This window comes from Vicia villosa, linkage group LG6 (genome assembly GCF_029867415.1).
Source record: "Vicia villosa cultivar HV-30 ecotype Madison, WI linkage group LG6, Vvil1.0, whole genome shotgun sequence".
Lineage (NCBI taxonomy): Eukaryota > Viridiplantae > Streptophyta > Magnoliopsida > Fabales > Fabaceae > Vicia > Vicia villosa.
The window spans coordinates 76,375,915-76,398,024 of NC_081185.1; the positions used below are offsets into that span (position 1 = coordinate 76,375,915).

A 22,110-nucleotide genomic window follows, 5' to 3' on the forward strand; every position below is an offset into this window, starting at 1 on the left:
TTGCTCTGATACATATAATGTTATGGCTCTGATACATTATTTGCTCTGATACATTATTTGCTCTGATACATACAATGTTATGGCTCTGATACATATAATGTGTTCAAACATACATCTTATGTTCTAACTCGTTCATGCTGACTTTTGTCGTTTAGTTTTTGTTCTGTAACATTTCAGGATGTAGAGATGCTCAGATGATGCTCTGGTACATTCAACAATGTTCTGATACAAATCTAGCATGAAGTGATGTTGGTAGAAATTCAAAGCTCTGAAGCTATCCGAGGGAAGCAGAAATCAGAAGCTGCGAATGTTCTAAAGATCCAGAAAACTCAAGTTCTGAAGCTGTCCTGAATGGAAGCAGAAATCAGAAGCTGTGAATGTTCAGAAGATCAAAGAAATTCAAGTTCTGAAGCTGTCCTAGATGGAAGCAGAAATCAGAAGCTGTGAATGTTCAGAAGATCAAAGAAATTCAAGTTCTGAAGCTGTCCTAGATGGAAGCAGGAATCAGAAGCTGTGAGTGTTCTAAGGATCTAAGGAAATTCTAGTTCTGAAGCTGTCCTATGGAAGCAGAAGTCAGAAGCTATGAATTCTCTGAAGACAAGAAGCTTATATGATCGTCTCTACCGAAATAATCAGGGAAGTCTTTTATTAAAGTTCTTCGAGTATTTATTTCAGGGGGAGATTATTTATCTCAGGGGGAGATTGTTAATCTCAGGGGGAGACATATTCATATGCTTATGCTATAGCTGTGTAATTTGTCTTTTGCCTTCTATTCTTTCTGATCGCAAATTCATATCATTTATATATGTTTTTGTCATCATCAAAAAGGGGGAGATTGTTAGAACAAGATTTGTTCTGATCAATTATCTTAGTTTTGATGATAACAATAATATGAATTTTGCTTAAGATAATATGGTACTCTAATCCAATGCAATTTCCCTTTCAGGAAATATATAAAGAGTACGCATAATTCAGCGCTCAGAAGCTTTGTCTCAAGGGTTCAGCATGCAACATCAGAACATGGTCTGGCAAGACATCAGAAGATGGTCGAAGCAGAATCAGAACATGGGTCTATGGAAGCATCAGAAGAACATGAGATCAGAAGCACTGAAGCTCAGAAGATGGTATCACGCTCAGAAGCACTTCAAGGTCAGAAGATCAGAAGATGCTATGCACCAAGCTGTTTGACTCTGATGATATTCAAACGCTGTATTCACAAACATCAGATCAGAAGAAAGTACAAGTGGCAAGCTACGCTGACTGACAAAAGGAACGTTAAAAGCTATTAAAGGCTACGTCAGTAGACACAGCGTGAACAAGGCTCGAGGTAGTTGACAAAAGCGTATAATATTAAATGCGATGCTGTACGGAACACGCAAAGCATTAAATGCACTCAACGGTCATCTTCTCAACGCCTATAAATATGAAGTTCTGATGAGAAGCAAGGTTAACGATTCTGCACCAAAACAACTAATATCAAACTTGCTGAAACGCTGTTCAAATCTAAACTCAGAATCTTCATCTTCATCAAAGCTCACTACATTGCTTTTGTAATATATTAGTGAGATTAAGCTTAAACGATTAAGAGAAATATCACAGTTGTGATTATCGCTTTTAAGAAGCATTTGTAAACTCTTAGAATTGATTACATTAAGTTGTAAGGAACTAGAGTGATCGTGTTGATCAGAATACTCTAGGAAGTCTTAGGAGTGAACTAAGCAGATTGTAACTAGAGTGATCGTGTTGATCAGTAGACTCTAGAAAAGTCTTAGAGGGTATCTAAGCAGTTGTTCCTGGAGTGATCAGTGTGTGATCAGAAGACTCTGGAAGACTTAGTTGCGGACTAAGTGGAAAACCATTGTAATCCGTGCGATTAGTGGATTAAATCCTCAGTTGAGGTAAATCATCTCTGCGGGGGTGGACTGGAGTAGTTTAGTTAACAACGAACCAGGATAAAAATAACTGTGCAATTTATTTTTATCTGTCAAGTTTTTAAAGCTACACTTATTCAACCCCCCCCTTTCTAAGTGTTTTTCTATCCTTCACTTCTTACTCTCATTGCACTGATTTGATGATATACATATAAAAACTAAAAGAAAAATAAAATAAAAGAACTTACTCTGTTGGGTTGCCTCCCAACAAGCGCTTCGTTTAACGTCGCATGGCTCGACGGTCGAACTCCTTCTATTAAGTGCTCAAAAGTGAGATTGTGCACGCTTCTCTATCAAACTCTCCCCCAAGGTAGTTCTTTAGCCGTTCTCCATTAACGGTCCAACTTTCTTTACTTTTACTATCCTCAATAGTAATGGCACCGTATGGTTTGACTTCCTTAATTACGAACGGTCCTGACCACTTAGACTTTAACTTTCCTGGGAAGAGCTTTAGCCTAAAATTGAATAGTAATACAAGGTCTCCCACCTTGAACTCTTTCTTCTTGATTCTCTTATCATGGTACCTTTTCATATTTTCCTTGTACATTTTATTAGACTCATATGCTAGGTACCTGAATTCCTCAAGCTCATGGATTTGATTCTTCCTTTTCTTATAAGCCAAACTATCATCTCTATTGAAGAAACGTAAGGCCCATAGTGCTTTATGCTCCACCTCTACCGGTAGATGACATGCTTTACCATAAACCATTTGAAAAGGTGATGCACCAGTCGGTGCTTTGTATGCTGTCCTATATGCCCACAAGGCATCATCAATCCTTACCGACCAGTCTTTACAGGATTCTGACACAATCTTCTCGAGAATATTCTTGATTTCTCTATTTGAAATCTCTGCTTGCCCGTTGGTTTGGGGATGATAAGGTGATGCAATTTTATGGTTGATATTATACTTGTCCAGCACTTTCGCCACCTGTTCGTTAACAAAATGAGATCCACCATCGCTTATGATCACTCTAGACATGCCAAAACGTGTGAATATGTTTCGGTTTAAAAATTTTAGCACAGTTTTGGCATCCGCTTTTGGTGTAGCGATGGCTTCGACCCACTTGGAGACATAATCCACTGCAACTAGAATATATTCATTAGCAAAGGAAGGAAGGAATGGCCCCATGAAATCGATACCCCAACAATCAAAAACTTCTACTTCAATAATGGTTTGAAGTGGCATCTCATCTCATTTACTTATCCCACCAACTCTTTGACATTTGTCACAATTCTTTGCATGATGGTGAGCGTCTTTGAAAATAGTAGGCCAGAAAAACCCAGATTGGAGAACTTTTGTTGCCGTCCTCCATCCGTTGAAATGCCCACCACTAGGAGAATTATGACAGTGCCACAAGATTTGTTGGGCTTCTTCTTCAGTAACACATCTTCTTAAAATGCCATCCTTACCTATCTTGAACAAATATGGATCGTCCCACACATAGTATTTTGCATCGGCTAACAACTTTTTCTTTTTGTTCCAATCAAAGTCCTCCGGAATCATACCGGTTGCTTTATAATTAGCAAGATCGGCGAGCCAAGGTCTTATTTGGAGTTGAAAAAGTTGTTCATCCGGAAATTCATCATTTATTTCAGCTTCTTGGTTGGTGACATTTACATTGACCAAACGGGATAAATGATATGCTACCACATTTTCTGAACCTTTTTTATCCCGGATTTCTATGTCAAATTCTTGCAAAAGAAGAACCCAACGAATGAGTCTTTGCTTCGAATCCGGTTTGGTAAGCAGATATTTAATGGACGCATGGTCTGTGTAAATCACCACCTTTGACCCAATGAGATAGGATCTGAATTTTTCAAGGGCATACACTATAGCTAACAATTCTTTTTCTGTGGTGGCATAATTGACTTGAGCATCATTTAGCACCTTACTTGCATAGTGTATGACATGAAATTTTTTTTCCTTTTCGCTGGCCTAATACCGCACCTATGGCATAATCGCTAGCATCACACATGAGTTCAAAATGGTTTTTCCAATCGGGTGCTACGATCACAGGTGCGGTGGCTAGCCGTTCTTTTAGGTCATTGAAAGCTTGTTCACAAGATTTATCAAAATTAAAACACGTACCTTGGTTGAGTAAATTACTCAAAGGCTTGGCAATCTTTGAAAAATAATTTACGAATCTTCTATAGAATCCTGCATGACCTAGAAAGCTTCTTACTCCTTTGACATTTACTGGAGGTGGGAGTTTTGAAATTACCTCCACCTTGGCTTGGTCCACTTCAAGTCCTCTTGAAGATACTTTGTGTCCGAGTACAATTCCTTCAGTTACCATGAAATGGCATTTCTCCTAATTCAAAATCAAATTGGTCTGGATACATCTTCCAAGCGCCACATCCAAATTATTCAAGCATGTATCAAAGGTTTTACCAAATACCGAGAAGTCATCCATGAATACTTCAATACTCTTTTCAATGAGGTCGGAGAATATGCCTTGCATACAACGTTGGAAAGTGGCTGGAGCATTACATAATCCAAATGGCATCCTCCTATATGCGAAAATTCCAAATGCACATGTAAAAGCTGTCTTCTCATGATCTTTTGGGTTTACCACAATCTGATTGTACCCGGAATACCCATCTAGGAAGCAATAGTAATTCTGCCCCGATAATCTCTCTAGCATTTGATCCATGAATGGTAGAGGGAAGTGATCTTTTCTCGTAGCTTTGTTTAGTCTACGATAATCGATGCACATTCTCCACCCGGTTACAGTTCTTGTTGGTATAAGTTCATTCTTGTCATTCCGGATTACTGTCATGCCTCCCTTCTTTGGTACAACGTGTACTGGACTGACCCATGCACTATCAGAAATTGGGTAAATCATACCTGCTTCTAGAAGTTTGATCACCTCTTTCCTTACTACCTCTTTCATTGTTGGATTTAATCTTCTTTGCGGTTGAGCCACCGGTTTGAATTCTTCTTCTAACATGATCTTGTGCATGCAATATGCAGGACTTATACCTTTCAGATCCGCCAATACCCATCCAATTGCAGCTTTATTGTTTTGGAGGATTTGAATGAGTCTTGCCTCTTCATTTGTAGCCAACTTAGAACTGATAACGACTGGTTTATTTCCCTCTTCATCTAGAAAGACATACTTCAAATGAGGTGGGAGTAGCTTTAATTCTATCTTTGACTCTTTAACTCCCTTTTTTAGCTCAAGATCTTCTACCGTGTCCTCTTTCGTGATCGTGTTGCCACCTTTCTCTAGTTCTTTTAAAAACAACTCAATTTCTTTTTCTTCTTCTTGAGTAAGTACATTAAAAGATTCAACAAGAGATCTCTCCAAAGGGCTAGATAGATGAATTTGATTTGCCACTTCAACTACACTCTCTTCAGTAACATCCATGCGAAAACAGTCATTCTTGTCTTTTGGTTGCTTCATGGCATCGAAGAGATTAAAGCATATCTCTTCATCTTGAACTCTCAACTTCATTATACCATCATCAATATCAATCATCATCCGGGCTGTTTTCATGAATGGTCTTCCAAGTATGATAGGTGACTCCCTATCTTCTTCCATGTCAATCACAACGAAATCTACTGGAAACAAAAATTTGTCTACTTTTACTAACATGTCTTGTGCAACTCCATACGGAAGAGTGGTTGACTTATCTGCTAATTGTAAAGTCATTCTTGTTGACTTCATCTCAATATTTCCCAACCTCTTCACTATTGATAGAGGAATTAAATTGATGCTTGATCCTAAATCGATCAATCCATTCCCAATATTTTGATTGCCAATTGTAACCGGCAATGTGACTCTTCCAGGATCTCTTGCCTTTTGAGGAAGGCGTGATATTATAGCACTACATTGTGCATCAAGTATAACAACTTCTTCTTCTTCCGGTCTTTTCTTCTTTGTCAAAATATCTTTCATGAATTTCGCATATTTTGGCATTTGAGCAATTGCTTCGGAGAATGGAATATTAATTTGTAGTTGTTTAAAAATCTCCATAAACCTTGCATATGGCCTCGCATTGTCCTTCTTTGATGGAGCTGGGGATATGACAAATGTTGACTTGGTATCACGTTGTTTGCCATCTTTTCCCTACTACTCTTTCTTTTTAGCTTTTCTTTCTTCTTAACTTCTTTATTCACATTTTCTTCTTCAGCATTAGTATCAATAATTTCATATTCTTCATCTTCTCCATCATGTTTTTCAGCTTCCTCCTCCGTCTCATCTTCAACATCATTCTTTTCAACTTCATTATTACTTCCTTTTTGCCCAGTCCTTGTCACCATCGCTTTGCAATGCTCTTTTGGATTCTCTTGAGTGTTGGTTGAGAATGTTGCATTTGATTGATTAGCAGCAATTTGTTTAGCCAGTTGGCCCACTTGAGTTTCCAAATTCTTTATAGCTGCCTCTTGATTTTTGTGATTTGTCATTGACATTTGGATAAACTGATTCATGGTTTCTTCCAACTTAGATTGTCCTCCTTGTTGTTGTGGCGACGGTTGAGTGTAAGGTTGAAAGGTTTGTTGTTGATATCCTTGATTATGTGGCCTTTGTTGATATCTTTGATTGTTATTCCTTGGTGTATAACCTTGTTGATATGGAGGATTCTGATATTGATTCTGTCTTTGTCCTTGATTGTTATTCATGTAATTCACTTCTTCTTCCAACACTGGTGGGCAAAATCCTGTCTGATGCTCTCCCTTGCATAACTCACACTTCGCAACTTGATAAGAATTAGATACACCATTCAACTCCTTGAGTTGTTGTGGTAGTTTAGACATTTGTTGTGTCAAAAGTTCCACTTGCGATGTTAGTAACTTATTTTGGGCCAGCAGAGCATCACTGTTATTCAATTCCAAAATTCCGGCTTTCTTCTCTCTGACAGTTCGATCATGATTCCCTTGACGATCATTCAGAGCCATTCGCTCTATTATCTGAGTAGCTTCAGCAGGTGTCTTGGACATAAGTGAACCACCAGCTGTGGCATCCAAGAGTGTCTTGTTTGTAGGTGTGAGACCATTACGGAACATGTGGATTTGATCGACCTCTGCAAAACCATGTCCTTTGCACTTTCTCAACATAGCTTTATACCTTTCCCATGCTTCATTCAATGATTCATTACTTCCCTAAGAGAATACGGCTATGGCTGTTTTTGCTTCAAAGAATCGGTTCTGAGAGTAAAACCTTTCTAAAAACTTTTCTTCTAAGGTGTTCCAGTCGGTCATCACTGTTTCGGGTTGATCCAAGTACTAATCCTTTGCCTTAGATAACAAAGAGTGTGGGAACAACCTCTTGAATAGTGTCTCTTCATCAGCTTGAGCTACACCAGTTGTACCCGCTAACTCATAGAACCGAGTAAGATGCGTGTACGGATCTTCGTGGTCCAATCCGGCGAAAGGACTTGCACAAATCAATTGTATGATACCGGTCTTCAATTCTGTCGGTCGCCCGTTGGCGGCAGTTCTAGCGAACTGCGGGTTGAGTCTTGGACTATTTGCACATGGACCAGTAGCAGCCATGTTGACAACAGTTGGTTGTATAATAACTTCCTGTTCTTCTTCAGCAAATAGTTCGTGAAAGAAAAATCCTTCTTGCGACTCGTCAATTGTTTCAAGTTGTTGTGACGATGTCGCGGTTGCGTTGTCTCTGGCTCTTGCTATGTTTGCTCCTATTCGTGTTTTGCTGTTTAACCTCCTAGCAGTCCTTTCGATCTCGGGATCAAAAAGAAGTTGATCACTGGGAACTTTGCTGCGCATACACGAATTTCTGCAAAAACTAACATACGAGTGAAACAACCAACTTAATAAAATAGTAACAAAAACTCAAAATAAAACTATTGCAATGCGTGCAATATTGACACCAATCCCCGGCAACGGCGCCAATTTGTTGAAAGTATTTGGGGGTAAATATTTTCGGTATATATCGTATCTACAGGGATTGGTTTAATATCACTGCCGTTCTACAATTAGTTATTTTGAGTGAGAACAAGTAGTTGAATTTGTTTTATAATTATAATGCTATCAAATCTAAACAATAATTTAAATGCAATTGCTGAAAGTTTGTTAACGATTAAGGAGATATGTTGAGCTTTAGGGTTCATCAACCTATTCCTATACAATTGGTTAATTAATTCACAATTGAACAATCATTCGAATTATTATCTTCACTTATCCTCAAATATGATTCCATGTCTGCAAATCAAATTAGATAAACTTTTACCGGTACGAGATTCGATCTCTCCAAATATCAATATCGATAATAGTAATAAGGAACGATAATTATGAAAACCCAATCACAATTCCATCTCTGCAAATTGAGATTGAATCAATATAGTAACCTAGGGCAAAAGTTAGAATCTTTTCTTTCGACCAAAGACTCCACAATGATTTAAAATAAAAACAAGGTTTCTTATTGATAATAAATTCAAACAATTGTTCATAGGAAAGAATCAATGGTATTGTATATTCATAGGTTAACTACTACCTTAAACTCAACAAGGGGAATTTAGCTCTCCATAGACATGAAGAACACACAAGAATGAATAGAGGGATTCATCTTCATCAACGGAATGTCTTCAATTGGTAAAGATTTGGCCTTCGATTATTGTTCTCGGCTTCAAACTCAGAATGCTCTCCTAATTTCGCTCACAAAAGATCTGCCTTTTTACTTGGAAGCTAGGGCTTTTATTTATAAGTTTTGGGCCTGAAACGTCACGGCCGCGGCGCGGCATCGGATGAGCGCGGCGCGGTCAGAAACAGAGACTTTTTCGCGGCGCCGGCTAGAACTCCCGCGGCGCGCCCTTGTTCAACTTCTTCTTTTTGCTTTGCCTTTGAGACTTCTAGCTTTCTTTCCTCTTCTTGTTCTTATAAAACCCCTCTTCAGCTCCAAACTTGCATCAATAGTACCCACAAGTGATTTGATTTGCTTTACACATGAACTAAACTTATTCAGTTCAATTCTTACTAAAAACCTATGGATCTATCACAATTTGCATAAATTTAGAAAAGAAATCACTTATATTAACACATGAATTTACCATTAATTCACTCCTAACACAAGGCCGAGACTTTGCTCAGTGTATACAACAACTTTTCAGTGGTAGCAAAAGCAGATTATTGGCCTATATATGAAGGAGAAATTTTGTTGCATTACGACCAAATGCGAAGGAATAAAAAGGGTCGTCCCAAAATGAAGCATATTACAACTGAAATGAATGTGTCTGACAAGCTAGAGAGAAAGTGCAGTGTATGTCGTCAAGTAAGACACAAACGAAAAAATTGTCCCAATTGTGCTACGAGCTCAACAACATAAAAAATGATGCACAACATGTAATGTACTTTTAGATCTGAAGTTTTCATTAATCAACTTGGTTACAACAAATCAAAATCTTCTTAACATGAAATTAAAATACATAACACAACATCATCAAATCTATGAATTTACAACTGTCAAAACAATTTCATCATCTCCATGCATCATCACCATAACGTCGGTGTCATTTTTGACCTCCTCCCACCAACGTTGAGGTTTTCCAATCGCAAGAGAGGTGGTCGTTCGAAGTCTCTGAATCCTTCAAATGACTTCGCCATCTTGGATATCTCTGTCTAACCAACGCATCAAGGGCCTCTTAAGATGGTCTATCGAATGGATGTTCCAAAATTTCACTATAATCGGGAGTTTCACAGCCAAAAAATAACGTGGCCATCCCTTTTGAAAATCATTTCAGATGTCATGAAGAATTTTATTTGAAAGAAGATAATAGAAATAGAGTAGATGTATGAAGAATGTTGGAGGACAAGGGACTTATTTATATAAAACCCAGACAAACCAATGCGCCAAATCATTTGGCGCATGCTCCTAATTTTTACATGCATGCGCCAAGTGAACTGGCGTCTATGTGTAATTTTTGCATTCATGCACCATCTAAGACTGCGTGTACGTTTTGATCGTTTCTGAAACATGGTCATTTTTATAATTTTTTCCATGGTTATTGACGTATTTTTTTTAAAAGCTGGTTATTTCAAGGTAGATTTTTCTGCAAATGATAATGTATATTTGTGAAAGTTGGAAGGATATTATGAGTAGCTAATGACATTTTATTGTTACTATTAAGTAGTTAGTTGAAGGACTAAAATAACTATTTACTTTTGTTTCTATATCTTTCTTATCGCCGTGCCCAACACTGAAAATCCGAATCTCTTCCTTCTTCCACTGCTTAGACATTGACAGCAAAGCATCCAAAATCACAACATACTTGGCCACCACCTCTAGCGAGCAGCCACACTATATTAGCGGCACGCTTGAAACAATGAAGAAGATGAGAAAGAGGAAGATTCAAACTCGAAATCGGAAATAAAGGAAGATGATTGCAAAGTCTAACAAGCCAGTGATTCCAAATATGATTCGCAGCATTCAGGGATAGAGGGAGTCCCATTTTAATCTTGGAATTTTCAGTGCCAATTTTGTGTTTTGTGTGGATTAGTTGAGTCTGCAGTTGGATTTTTATAAACATTTTCAAATCAAACCATAGTTTTGGATTATGCCTCCCTTAGCTTCCATCTTTTGATAAGCCAAAGAATGAATAGTTTAGTTTTTGAGCAATTAATGATATTTTGTTGTTTTGGAGATTGATTTGGCACTTTGGCTTTGGGATCTGCTCAAACTAGTATGGGATTAGGCATCAATTTAAGGTTAATTGCAAAGTAATGAGAGTAAATATTTCTGTTTCTGGTAGTATTTGAAAACTGGGATTGCAATCATTGCATGGAAATGAAATGAGTTTCGGAGACAATCTATAAATTCCCAAATATTAGTTATGACTTAACTGTATCAAATACTTGAGTATAAAATATGGATAAGCCAAGCAATGCTAGCTAGAATTTGTAATGTCTAAATGGTTCATAATAGTCACATTCCAATTGTATTTCTGTCTGTCTAACGTCAGTGTGTCTAGTCTAGACTAGGGGTGGCAAAACACACTTTTCTGCGGGGCCGGTTAAGGTTTTAGGCTCACAACCTCAAATATGACCGCCCCGCCCCACCCTATTTTTTGCGGGCACAGATATTTACATAAAATTTTACATTTTTAGACCTAGAAGATGCAAAGCCCGCAAGTATTCTCCGTCCCGCCATCATTTTTTGTGGGGCAAGGCAAAGTTTTAGGCCCGCACCTTCAACTATGTCCACTCCACCTGTTTATTATTTAGATAGAGAACAACTTATTTGTATTTGTAATAGAAATAGAAATCAATTACAATTAATCATTAAGTCATTAAATATTTTAGCTTTATAACCTGCCTAGTTCTAACCGAGCAAATATACATTTTTTTTCTTGTCATGATGATATTTGTTTTTCTAGAAAAATAGAAGTGATTAAATTTGTCGTGGCCGTGGTTATGACTGTATGTAAACAATTTTGGAACTATGGTTCACAATTTCAGTTTTGGTATAAAATGATTGTTTTGCAATATTCTGTTTACAACTTGTCCTATTAAAGAAGTGAGTTTGCAAATAGTAGGAACTCTTGTAACCTACTGTGGAAAGTCAAATTGGCAGTGCACCAGTATATTGCATTTAAAGTTGTGCACCTTTGTTTCCACATTTTCGTTGACCCAGTTTCATGAAAAGGGCGCGTTTTTTGTTTGAATGAATGGTAAACCGGTCCTTGAATTTGTGAGCATCAGTTAAAATTGTCTCTGAATTTACAAATTGGCAAATACCTCGAAACTGTAATTGATTTTTATAGTTTAGTTTATAAAACAATTGAATTTTTTTATGATTGAATTGGTTGACCATTTGATATTAAACTAGATGAGGTTGCTTTTTATGTAAAAAATGAATGTTTCAAAGTTATAGTTTTTGAAAGCATTAGTCAACTGATACTATTTTATTAAATAGTGAAATTTCTCTAATATTTTAGTATGCATCTGACATCATTAAATCAAACAACCTTTGTTATTTAAAATGGTGGTAATCTTCATAACTGTTACTCGTGATTTGTGAGACGGTTGATCATAATCTGTTCATTGATCACCCTAATGAGTTTCAGCAACTGTGCATATTTGTTTTCTGTTTTGTTCATTTCGTGTTTGTATTTGCTACTACCGGTTAGTACTGGTATAGACACGATCACATCGTCTTCATTTATCAAGGACCCTGAAACTCTAATCTCCAAAGATGGTAACTTCACCTTGGGGTTCTTTAGTGGAAAAAACTCTACAAAACGATACGTTGGTATTTGGTGGAAGTCTCAATCTACAATCATATGGGTGGCAAACAGAAATCAGCCACTGGATGATAATAATGGGATTGTCAAAATATCTGAAGATGGCAATCTTGTGATATTAAACGGACAGAAACGCGTTTATTGGTCATCAAATGTTTCCAACATAGCATCCAATACCACTTCGCAGTTTTCAGACTTTGGTAACCTCGTCCTTTTGGAGAGCGTGACGAGAAACATCTTATGGCAGAGTATTCAGCAACCTTCAGATACATTACTGCCTAGCATGAAGCTTTCAATCGACAAAAGGACAGGTAAGAGTGTAAATCTCAAATCATGGAAAAGTCGTTTTGATCCATCCGTTGGTACTTTCTCTTCTGGTACTGTTGAACGCCAACATATAATTGAAGTGTTCATTTGGAAAGAAACACGGCCACACTGGCGCAGCGGTCCCTGGAACGGGGGAGTGTTCACCGGGATACAGGCAATGACAGTTGCATACTTTTTTGGTTTTCAAGGCGGGGACGATGGAGAAGGGAATATTATTGTATACTATACGATACAAAATGACGGAGAATTTGTGTTCTATCACCTGAATTCTGAAGGAATATTAGAAGAAACACGGTGGGATGATGAAAAGAAAGAAGTTCGTGTTACATGGACAAGCCGAGACTCAATGTGTGATGTTTATAGTATATGTGGGGCATTTTCAAGCTGTAGTTCATTGAATTCACCAATATGCAGCTGTTTGAGAGGATTTGAACCAAGAAACATACTTGAATGGAATAGAAACGACTGGAATAGCGGGTGTGTTAGGAGGACCCCTTTGCAGTGTGAAATGGTCAACAATAAAACGATAAGTAAAAAGGAAGACGGGTTTTTGAAACTACAGATGATTAAAGTTCCAGATTTTGCTCAAGGTTCAACTGTTACACCAGAGATATGCAGAAGCCTATGCTTGAAGAATTGTTCTTGCGTTGCATATTCTCATGATGATGGGATTGGCTGTATGTCTTGGACTGGAAATCTACTCGACGTACAACAACTCCAAACTGGAGGACTTGATCTGTATGTTCGCGTAGCCTATGCAGAACTTGGTACGCTCTTTGCGTTGTGTGTTAAAGCATTTGAAACATAGGTCATTAACATGATTCTATCTCTTAGGAGTTAGGACTTGATTGAATTTTTTTAATATTTTAAATATAAAATTTTCCTATTTACAGATCGAGGGAGAAACAAGACAATCATCGTTATAAGCACAACAATAATTGGAACTCTCGTAATTTTCATTTGTGCATATATCATATGGAGAAGAAGATCAAACCAACCAGGTAATATACCAATATACCATCTTTATTGATTCAATTCGGATCATGAAATTTATTTTCTATTGATGAGGAACTAAGCTCAAGTTGTGTGTTTTTCCTGCAGCTAGACTGTGGCACTTTATTAATTCAGTAAGGGAAAATAACAGCAAAGCTTTCCAACTATCTAATAAATGTGGATCACCAGAAAGTTATACTAGTGACAACAGAATTGGAGAAATGCCTCAAGTTAAACTACAAGAGCTATTAATATATGATTTTTAAAAGCTTGCAACCGCCACAAACAGCTTTCACTTGTCTAACAAACTTGGACAGGGTGGTTTTGGCACAGTATACAAGGTATCTTAAATGCAACAGTTGTAAATATTTTAAAACCATTGTCCATAGAAGTTGTCACATATATTTTCTTCTAGGGGAAACTGCAAGACGGTCAAGAAATTGCAGTTAAAAGACTTTCTAGTGCATCTAGACAAGGGCTGGAGGAATTCATGAATGAAGTAGTGATGATTCGTAAGCTTCAACACCGCAATCTTGTAAGACTTCTTGGCTGTTGTATTGAAGGCGATGAGAAGATGTTGATGTATGAGTACATGCCAAACAAAAGTTTGGATGCATTCATCTTTGGTTAGTTCTTTGAAGCTCCCTTTAGCCGTTTCTTGTATAAAATATTTACGGATGCAGTATTGTTTCGCTGCCAGTGAGTTTTTCTTGAAGCATGCTAATGGAGCAATTTTGATGACTTCACTTCATATTTTAAGCGAGTTTTTCAATCCATCTCCTATATGTTTAAATTTGAAAAAATACACTACCATGTCTTTAGGAGGTGGATTGAGAAACTCTCTATTTTTATATTATGCTCAAAATAGTACTAACATTACCCTTATTTTTTAGATCCATCCAAAAATAAACTACTAGATTGGAGGACACGGTATAACATTATTGAAGGAATTGCTCGAGGATTGCTATATCTTCATAGAGATTCCAGACTACGAATTATCCATAGAGATTTGAAGGCAAGTAATGTCTTGTTAGACGAGGAGCTTAATCCAAAAATATCAGACTTTGGTATGGCTAGAATCTTTGGAGGGGGAGAAGATCCGGTCAATACCTGCAGGATTGTTGGAACTTAGTAAGTGCGCCTTCTTTATCCAATATTTTAGTAGCAATAATTAAGAGAGTAAACTTTTACACGTTAATGCAGTGGCTATATGTCTCCTGAATATGCAATGCAAGGATTATTTTCAGAGAAATCAGATGTTTTTAGTTTTGGTGTCTTGTTACTAGAGATTGTTACCGGGAAAAGAAACTCAAGTTTCTATGACAATGAGCATGGCCAAAGCCTTTTAGGATTTGTAAGCCTCAACAAACTATTTTTCGGCTCAATTGCGGCCTTTTTTCTTTTGATGACGCAGCATTAAAATATCTGATTATTTCTTTTATTTTTCTTGTCTCATTTAGATTTGGACGCAATGGATGGAAAACAATATTTTATCTCTAATAGATCCAGAAATATATGATTCCAGTCATCATAACTACATTTTAAGGCACATACATATAGGACTTTTATGTGTACAAGAACTTGCTGCAGATAGGCCCTCTATGGCTGCAGTAATTTCTATGCTTAACAGTGAAGCTGCATTATCTCCTCCTTCTAGTAAACCTGCATTCATCCTGATGAAGAATCTGTTGAATTCAAAGTGGCCTGAAGAAGGCCAAAGTGTTTCTTCTATCAATAATGTCAGTATTACAGATGTCTGTGGCAGATAGCACATTAAGGGCTCTATGAAATGTTTTTGATGTCAGTGGATATGTGGCCAATGCTAGAAAAAGAAAACCCTGGTATAATAAAAGATGCAAAATGTATTATAACTTGAAGCTGCACACACTTCTTTGGTCTAAATTTAAATTCATGATCTCTAGATAGATTGGAAGAGACTTAAACTTCATCCAAACATGATAGAGTAATTAATCAGCTAAGATTATTTATGAGCAAACAAATGTTATTAGTTAATTATTAATTATTAGTATTGTTACAAGGTAGATTTGAAATCACATCACATTTACTTTAGATTATATGTTAAAAGCAATAAAAAACTGTCCTTTATTTATAGATTATGATTGGTTCGTATTTTTTATGACGATTATCTACCTCCAAACTTGTCCAAAATGTAACCCATCGTTAGTTGGTCCAGTGGTGATTGGCGTTGGACTTGGTAGGAAGAACCACGGTTTGATCCCCCGCAACTGCGATTGGGAGGGGGATGAAACCACTTGATGCCAGAACTTGCCCCCGAACCGGACTAAGAGACATTTGAATAAACCGTGTGTTTTGTAAAGCACTACAGAGACTTTATTATATATAGAGAGATTACAACTAATTATATGATATAGTCGATGTGGGACTATTCTATATACAAATAAACAAGTGTCTGTTAGAACAAGATTTGTTCTGATCAATATTCTTAGTTTTGATGATAACAATGTATATGAATTTTGTATGAGATAATGTGGTACTCTAATACTATGCAATTTCCATTTCAGGAATTATATAAAGAGTATGCACAAAATCAGCGCAAGAAGCACTGACTCAGAAGGTTCAGCATGCAACATCAGAACATGGTCTGGAAAGACATCAGAAGATGGTCAAGCAGAATCAGAACATGGTCTATGGAAGCATCAGAAGGACTTGAGATCAGAAGAAGAAGCACTGAAGTTCTCATGGTATCACGCTCAGAAGCAATTCAAGGTCAGAAGACAAGAAGATGCTCTGCACCAAGCTGTTTGACTCTGATGATATTCAAACGTTGTTTACACAAACATCAGATCAGAAGCAAGTACAAGATGGCATGCTACGCTGACTAACAAAAGGAACGTTAGTAGCTATTAAAGGCAACGTCAGTAGACACATCGAAAACAAGGCTCGAGGTAGTTGACAAAAGAGTGAAACATTAAATGCAATGCTGTACGGAATACGCCAAGCATTAAATGCTCCCAACGGTCATCTTCTCAAACGCCTATAAATAGAAGTTCTGATGAGAAGCAAAAAAAAAAACAAACTCTGAGTAATATACAGAAACGCTGTCAAATTCAAAAAGCTCTCAAACTTCATCTTCAACCTCACTACATTGTTGTTGTAATATATTAGTGAGATTAAGCTTAAACTTAAGAGAAAATCACAGTTGTGATAATAGCTTTATAAGAAGCATTGTAACTCTTAAACGAATTTGTTTACATTCATTTGTAAGAACTAGAGTGATCAGGTTGTTGATCAGTATACTCTAGAAAGTCTTAGAGGGTATCTAAGCAGTTTGTTCCTAGAGTGATCAGGTTGTGATCAGTATACACTAGAAGACTTAGAAGTTGTCTAAGTGGAAAACCATTGTAATCTTGTGTGATTAGTGGATTAAATCCTCAGGTGAGGTAAATCACTCCAAGGGGGTGGACTGGAGTAGTTTAGTTTACAACGAACAAGGATAAAAATCATTGTGCAAATTATTTTTATCTTACAAGTTTTAAAGCTACACTTATTCAAACCCCCCCTTTCTAAGTGTTTTTCTATCCTTCAATTGGCGTCAGAGCGCCGGTTCTAAGGTGCAAGCACTTAACCGTGTTTAGAAAATATTCAGGAAGAGAAAAACGCTTAAGTCAAGATGTCTGGTGAAAATCCAACAAATACATCTACATCTGGCTCTGCTGAGCAATACAATGAAAATGGTAACAATGGTTATACTAGACCACCAGTATTTGATGGTGAAAACTTTGAATACTGGAAAGATAAACTTGAAAGTTACTTCCTTGGTCTAGATGGTGACTTATGGGATCTGCTGATGGATGGTTACAAACATCCAGTGAAAGCTACTGGTGTAAAGCTTACAAGACAAGAAATGAATGATGATCAAAAGAAGCAATTCAAAAATCATCATAAGTGTAGGACTGTTTTGCTGAATGCTATCTCTCATGCTGAATATGAGAAGATATCTAAAAGGGAAACTGCCTATGACATATATGAGTCATTGAAAATGACCCATGAAGGAAATGCCCAAGTCAAGGAGACTAAAGCTCTTGCTTTGATCCAGAAATATGAAGCCTTCAAGATGGAGGATGATGAAAATATTGAAAAGATGTTCTCAAGATTTCAAACGCTAACTGCTGGATTAAGAGTTCTTGACAAGGGATACACAAGGGCTGATCATGTCAAGAAGATCATCAGAAGCTTGCCAAGAAGATGGGGTCCTATGGTGACTGCTTTCAAAATTGCCAAGAATCTGAATGAAGTCTCTCTTGAAGAATTGATCAGTGCTCTGAGGAGTCATGAAATTGAGCTGGATGCTAATGAACCTCAGAAGAAAGGTAAGTCTATTGTGTTAAAATCTAATTATAAAAAATGCACTAACGCTTTTCAGGCTGAAGAAGTAGATTCTGAAGAATCAGAATCAGAAGAAGAATATGAACTGTCCATGATCTCCAGAAGGGTAAACCATCTCTGGAAGAGCAAGCAAAGGAAGTTCAAGAGCTTCAGAAGTTCAAAGAAGCCTGAAAGAGGAGAATCTTCTGGAGGCAGAAGATCTGACAAGAAGAAGGTCATCTGCTATGAGTGCAATGAGCCTGGACACTTCAAGAATGAATGTCCAAAACTTCAGAAGAAGAATCCCAAGAAGAAGTTTCATAAGAAGAAAGGTCTTATGGCAACATGGGATGATTCAGAATCAGAATCAGAATCAGACTCTGAAGGCGAGCAGGCAAACCTTGCACTGATGGCCACAGTGGATGACGGATCAAAATCTACATCAGAATCAGATACAAAAAGTTAGTTTCCAGTTTAACTGAACTTCTGGAACTCAAGGCTCATCTTAGTATCAAATACAAAAAGCTGAAAAAGCTATTTGAATTTGAAACTAAGAAGCTGGAAGTGGAAAATTCTGAACTGAAGGAAAAAGTTTTAAAATTATCCAAAGATATTGGATCTCCTTCTGAATCAGAAAAATCCATTCCTAGTCTCAATCATATTCTGAAAGAATATGACTCGAGCTTCAGAAAATTCCTATCTAGAAGTATTGGCAGAAGTCATCTTGCTTCTATGATATATGGTGTTTCTGGAAACAAAAGGATTGGCGTTGGCTATGAGGGTGATACCCCACAAAAATTTGAACCTGTTGATGATTTGAAAATCACATACAAGCCATTGTATGATCAGTTCAAATATGGCCACTCACATGATATTAGGCTCACTTCACATGCCAAAAGTTTTAACACTTAACACACCAAGAAGCATGTGACACAAACTAAAAAAATATCAAGCTGTCAAACCTAAAGAATATCATGCTGTTCCTCCTGTTACTTATCATGCTAAACCCAAGTTCAATCAGAACTTGAGGAAAACTAACAAGAAAGGACCCAAGAAACTGTGGGTACCTAAGGAGAAGATAATTTCTGTTGCAGATATCCTTAGCAGCAAAGAAGACAAAGCACAAAATGTCATGGTACCTGGACTCTGGGTGCTCGCGACACATGACGGGAAGAAGGTCTATGTTCCAAGACCTGGTGCTTAAATTTGGTGGAGAATTCATGTTTGGAGGAGATCATAAGGGCAAGATTATTCGCTCTGGAACCATAAGTATTGGTAACTCTACTTCCATAACTAATGTACTTCTTGTAGAAGGATTAGCGCATAACTTATTGTCCATAAGTCAATTAAGTGACAATGGTTAAGACATAATCTTCAATCAAAAGTCTTGCAAGGCTGTAAGTCAGAAGGATGGCTCAATCCTATTTACAGGCAAGAGAAATAACAACATTTATAAGATTGATCTTTCAGATCTTGAGAAGCAGAAGGTGACTTGCCTTATGTCTGTTTCTGAAGAGCAATGGGTCTGGCACAGAAGATTGGGACATGCTAGTTTGAGAAAGATCTCTCTGATTAACAAACTAAATCTGGTCAGAGGACTCCCAAATCTGAAATACAAATCAGATGCTCTTTGTGAAGCATGTTAGAAGGGCAAGTTCTCCAAACCTGCATTCAAATCTAAGAATGTTGTCTCTTCCTCAAGGCCGTTAGAACTTTTGCACATTGATCTGTTTGGACCAGTCAAAACAGCATCTGTTAGAGGGAAGAAATATGGATTACTCATCGTAGATGATTATAGCCGCTGGACATGGGTAAAGTTCTTAAAACACAAGGATGATTCTCATTCAGTGTTCTTTGAATTCTGCACTCAGATTCAATCTGAGAAGGAGTGCAAAATCATAAAGGTCAGAAGTGATCATGGTGGTGAATTTGAGAACAGATTCTTTGAGGAGTTCTTCAAAGAAAATGGTATTGCCCATGATTTCTCTTGCCCTAGAACTCCACAGCAAAATGGAGTTGTAGAGCGAAAGAATAGGACTCTACAAGAAATGGCCAGAACCATGATCAATGAAACCAATATGGCTAAGCATATCTGGGCAGAAGCAATAAACACTGCATGTTATATTCAGAATAGAATCTCTATAAGACCTATTCTAAATAAGACTACTTATAAATTGTGGAAGAACAGAAAGCCCAACATTTCATATTTTCATCCTTTTGGATGTGTTTGTTTTATTCTGAATACTAAAGATCATCTTGGTAAGTTTGATTCTAAGGCACAAAAATGTTTCCTTCTTGGATATTCTGAACGCTCTAAAGGCTACAGAGTATACAATACTGAAACATTGGTTGTAGAAGAATCAATCAATATCAGGTTTGATGATAAGCTTGGTCTTGAAAAGCCAAAGCAGTTTGAGAATTTTGCAGATATAGATATTGATATATCAGAAGCTGTAGAACCAAGAAGCAAAGTTTCAGAAGCTGAAAATCTCAGAAGCAAAGAATCAGAATTTCTGAAGAGCCAACCGTCAGAAGATCTTCTAGACTCACCTCAGCTCACTCAGAAGATGTGATCCTTGGAAAGAAAGATGATCCTATAAGAACCAAAGCATTCCTTAAGAACAATGCACAATGTCAATTAGGTCTTGTTTCTTTGATCGAGCCAACTTCTGTTGATCAAGCTCTAGAAGATCCAGACTGGATAATTGCCATGCAAGAAGAACTAAATCAGTTTACAAGGAATGATGTATGGGATATTGTTCCTAGACCAAAAGGATTCAACATCATTGGTACAAAGTGGGTTTTCAGAAACAAGCTTAGTGAGAAGGGAGAAGTGGTAAGAAACAAAGCCAGACTGGTGGCTCAAGGATATAGTCAACAAAAAGGAATTGACTATACTGAAACCTTTGCACCAGTGGCCAGGTTAGAATCTATTCGCTTATTAATTTCTTTTGCCACTCAACATAACATCACTCTGTATCAGATGGATGTTAAGAGTGCCTTCTTAAATGGTTATATAGATGAGGAAGTCTATGTCCACCAACCTCCTGGTTTTGAAGACTCTAGGTCTCCAGAACATGTTTTCAAACTTAAGAAATCATTGTATGGATTGAAGCAAGCTCCTAGAGCTTGGTATGAAAGATTAAGTTCTTTCCTTCTGGACAATGGTTTCACTAGAGGACAAGTGGATACGACTCTCTTCTGTAAAACATCTAAGAAGGACATTTTAATTTGTCAAATTTATGTTGATGATATTATTTTTGGAACATCTAATGCTTCACTTGGAAAGGAGTTTGCTAAGTCTATGCAGGCTGAATTTGAAATGAGTATGATGGGTGAAATCAAGTATTTTCTTGGGATTCAAATCAATCAAACTTCTGATGGAACTTATGTTTTCTTGTGAAAGAACTTCTGTAGAAGTTTAATCTTTTTGAAAGCAAAGAAGCCAAAACTCTTATGCATCCAACGTGTGTTCTAGGTAAGGATGAGGTAAGTAAGAAGGTAGATCAGAAGTTGTACAGAGGTATGATTGGATCTCTTCTATATTTAACTGCTTCTAGACCTGACATTCTATTCAGTGTTTGTTTGTGCACTAGGTTCCAATCAGATCCTAGAGAATCTCACTTAACTGCTGTTAAGAGAATTCTGAGGTATCTGAAAGGTACCACTAATGTTGGTTTAGTCTACAGAAAATCTAAAGAATAAAACTTAGTAGGATTTTGTGATGCTGACTATGCTGGAGATAGAATGGAAAGGAAAAGTACTTCTGGAAGTTGTCAATTTCTAGGAAGTCATCTGATCTCCTGGTACAGCAAGAAGCAAGCTACCATTGCCCTCTCAACAACAGAAGCAGAATATGTTGCTGCTGCTGGTTGTAGCACACAAATGCTCTGGATGAAGAGTCAGCTTGAAGATTATCAAATATATGAGAGTAACATTCCTATCTTCTGTGATAATACTTCTGCCATATGTTTATCTAAGAATCCTATCTTACATTCCAAAGCTAAACATATTGAGATTAAACATCATTTCATTAGGGACTATGTTCAGAAGGGTGTTCTCTCTTTAAACTTTGTGGATACAGACCATCAATGGGCTGATATCTTTACAAAACCCCTTGCTGAAGATAGGTTTAAGTTCATTCTGAAGAATATCAGTATGGATTTATGCCCAGAATGAGAAGATGAGAAGATCTTATGTATGGTTAAATTCTGAAATGTGTTGGGATTATGTATTTATAAGAAGTTCTGATTATGATCAATTAGAAGTTCTGATTCTGTTATTACTAACGTTTCATTATCTAAGT

General features: G+C 37.2%; 1 pseudogene; it reads left to right on the forward strand.

Annotated features, from left to right (window-relative positions):
- The first annotated feature begins 11,818 nt into the window (after window positions 1-11,818).
- LOC131611683 (G-type lectin S-receptor-like serine/threonine-protein kinase At1g11330) lies at window positions 11,819-15,443 on the forward strand (annotated as a pseudogene).
- The last annotated feature ends 6,667 nt before the right edge of the window (window positions 15,444-22,110 follow it).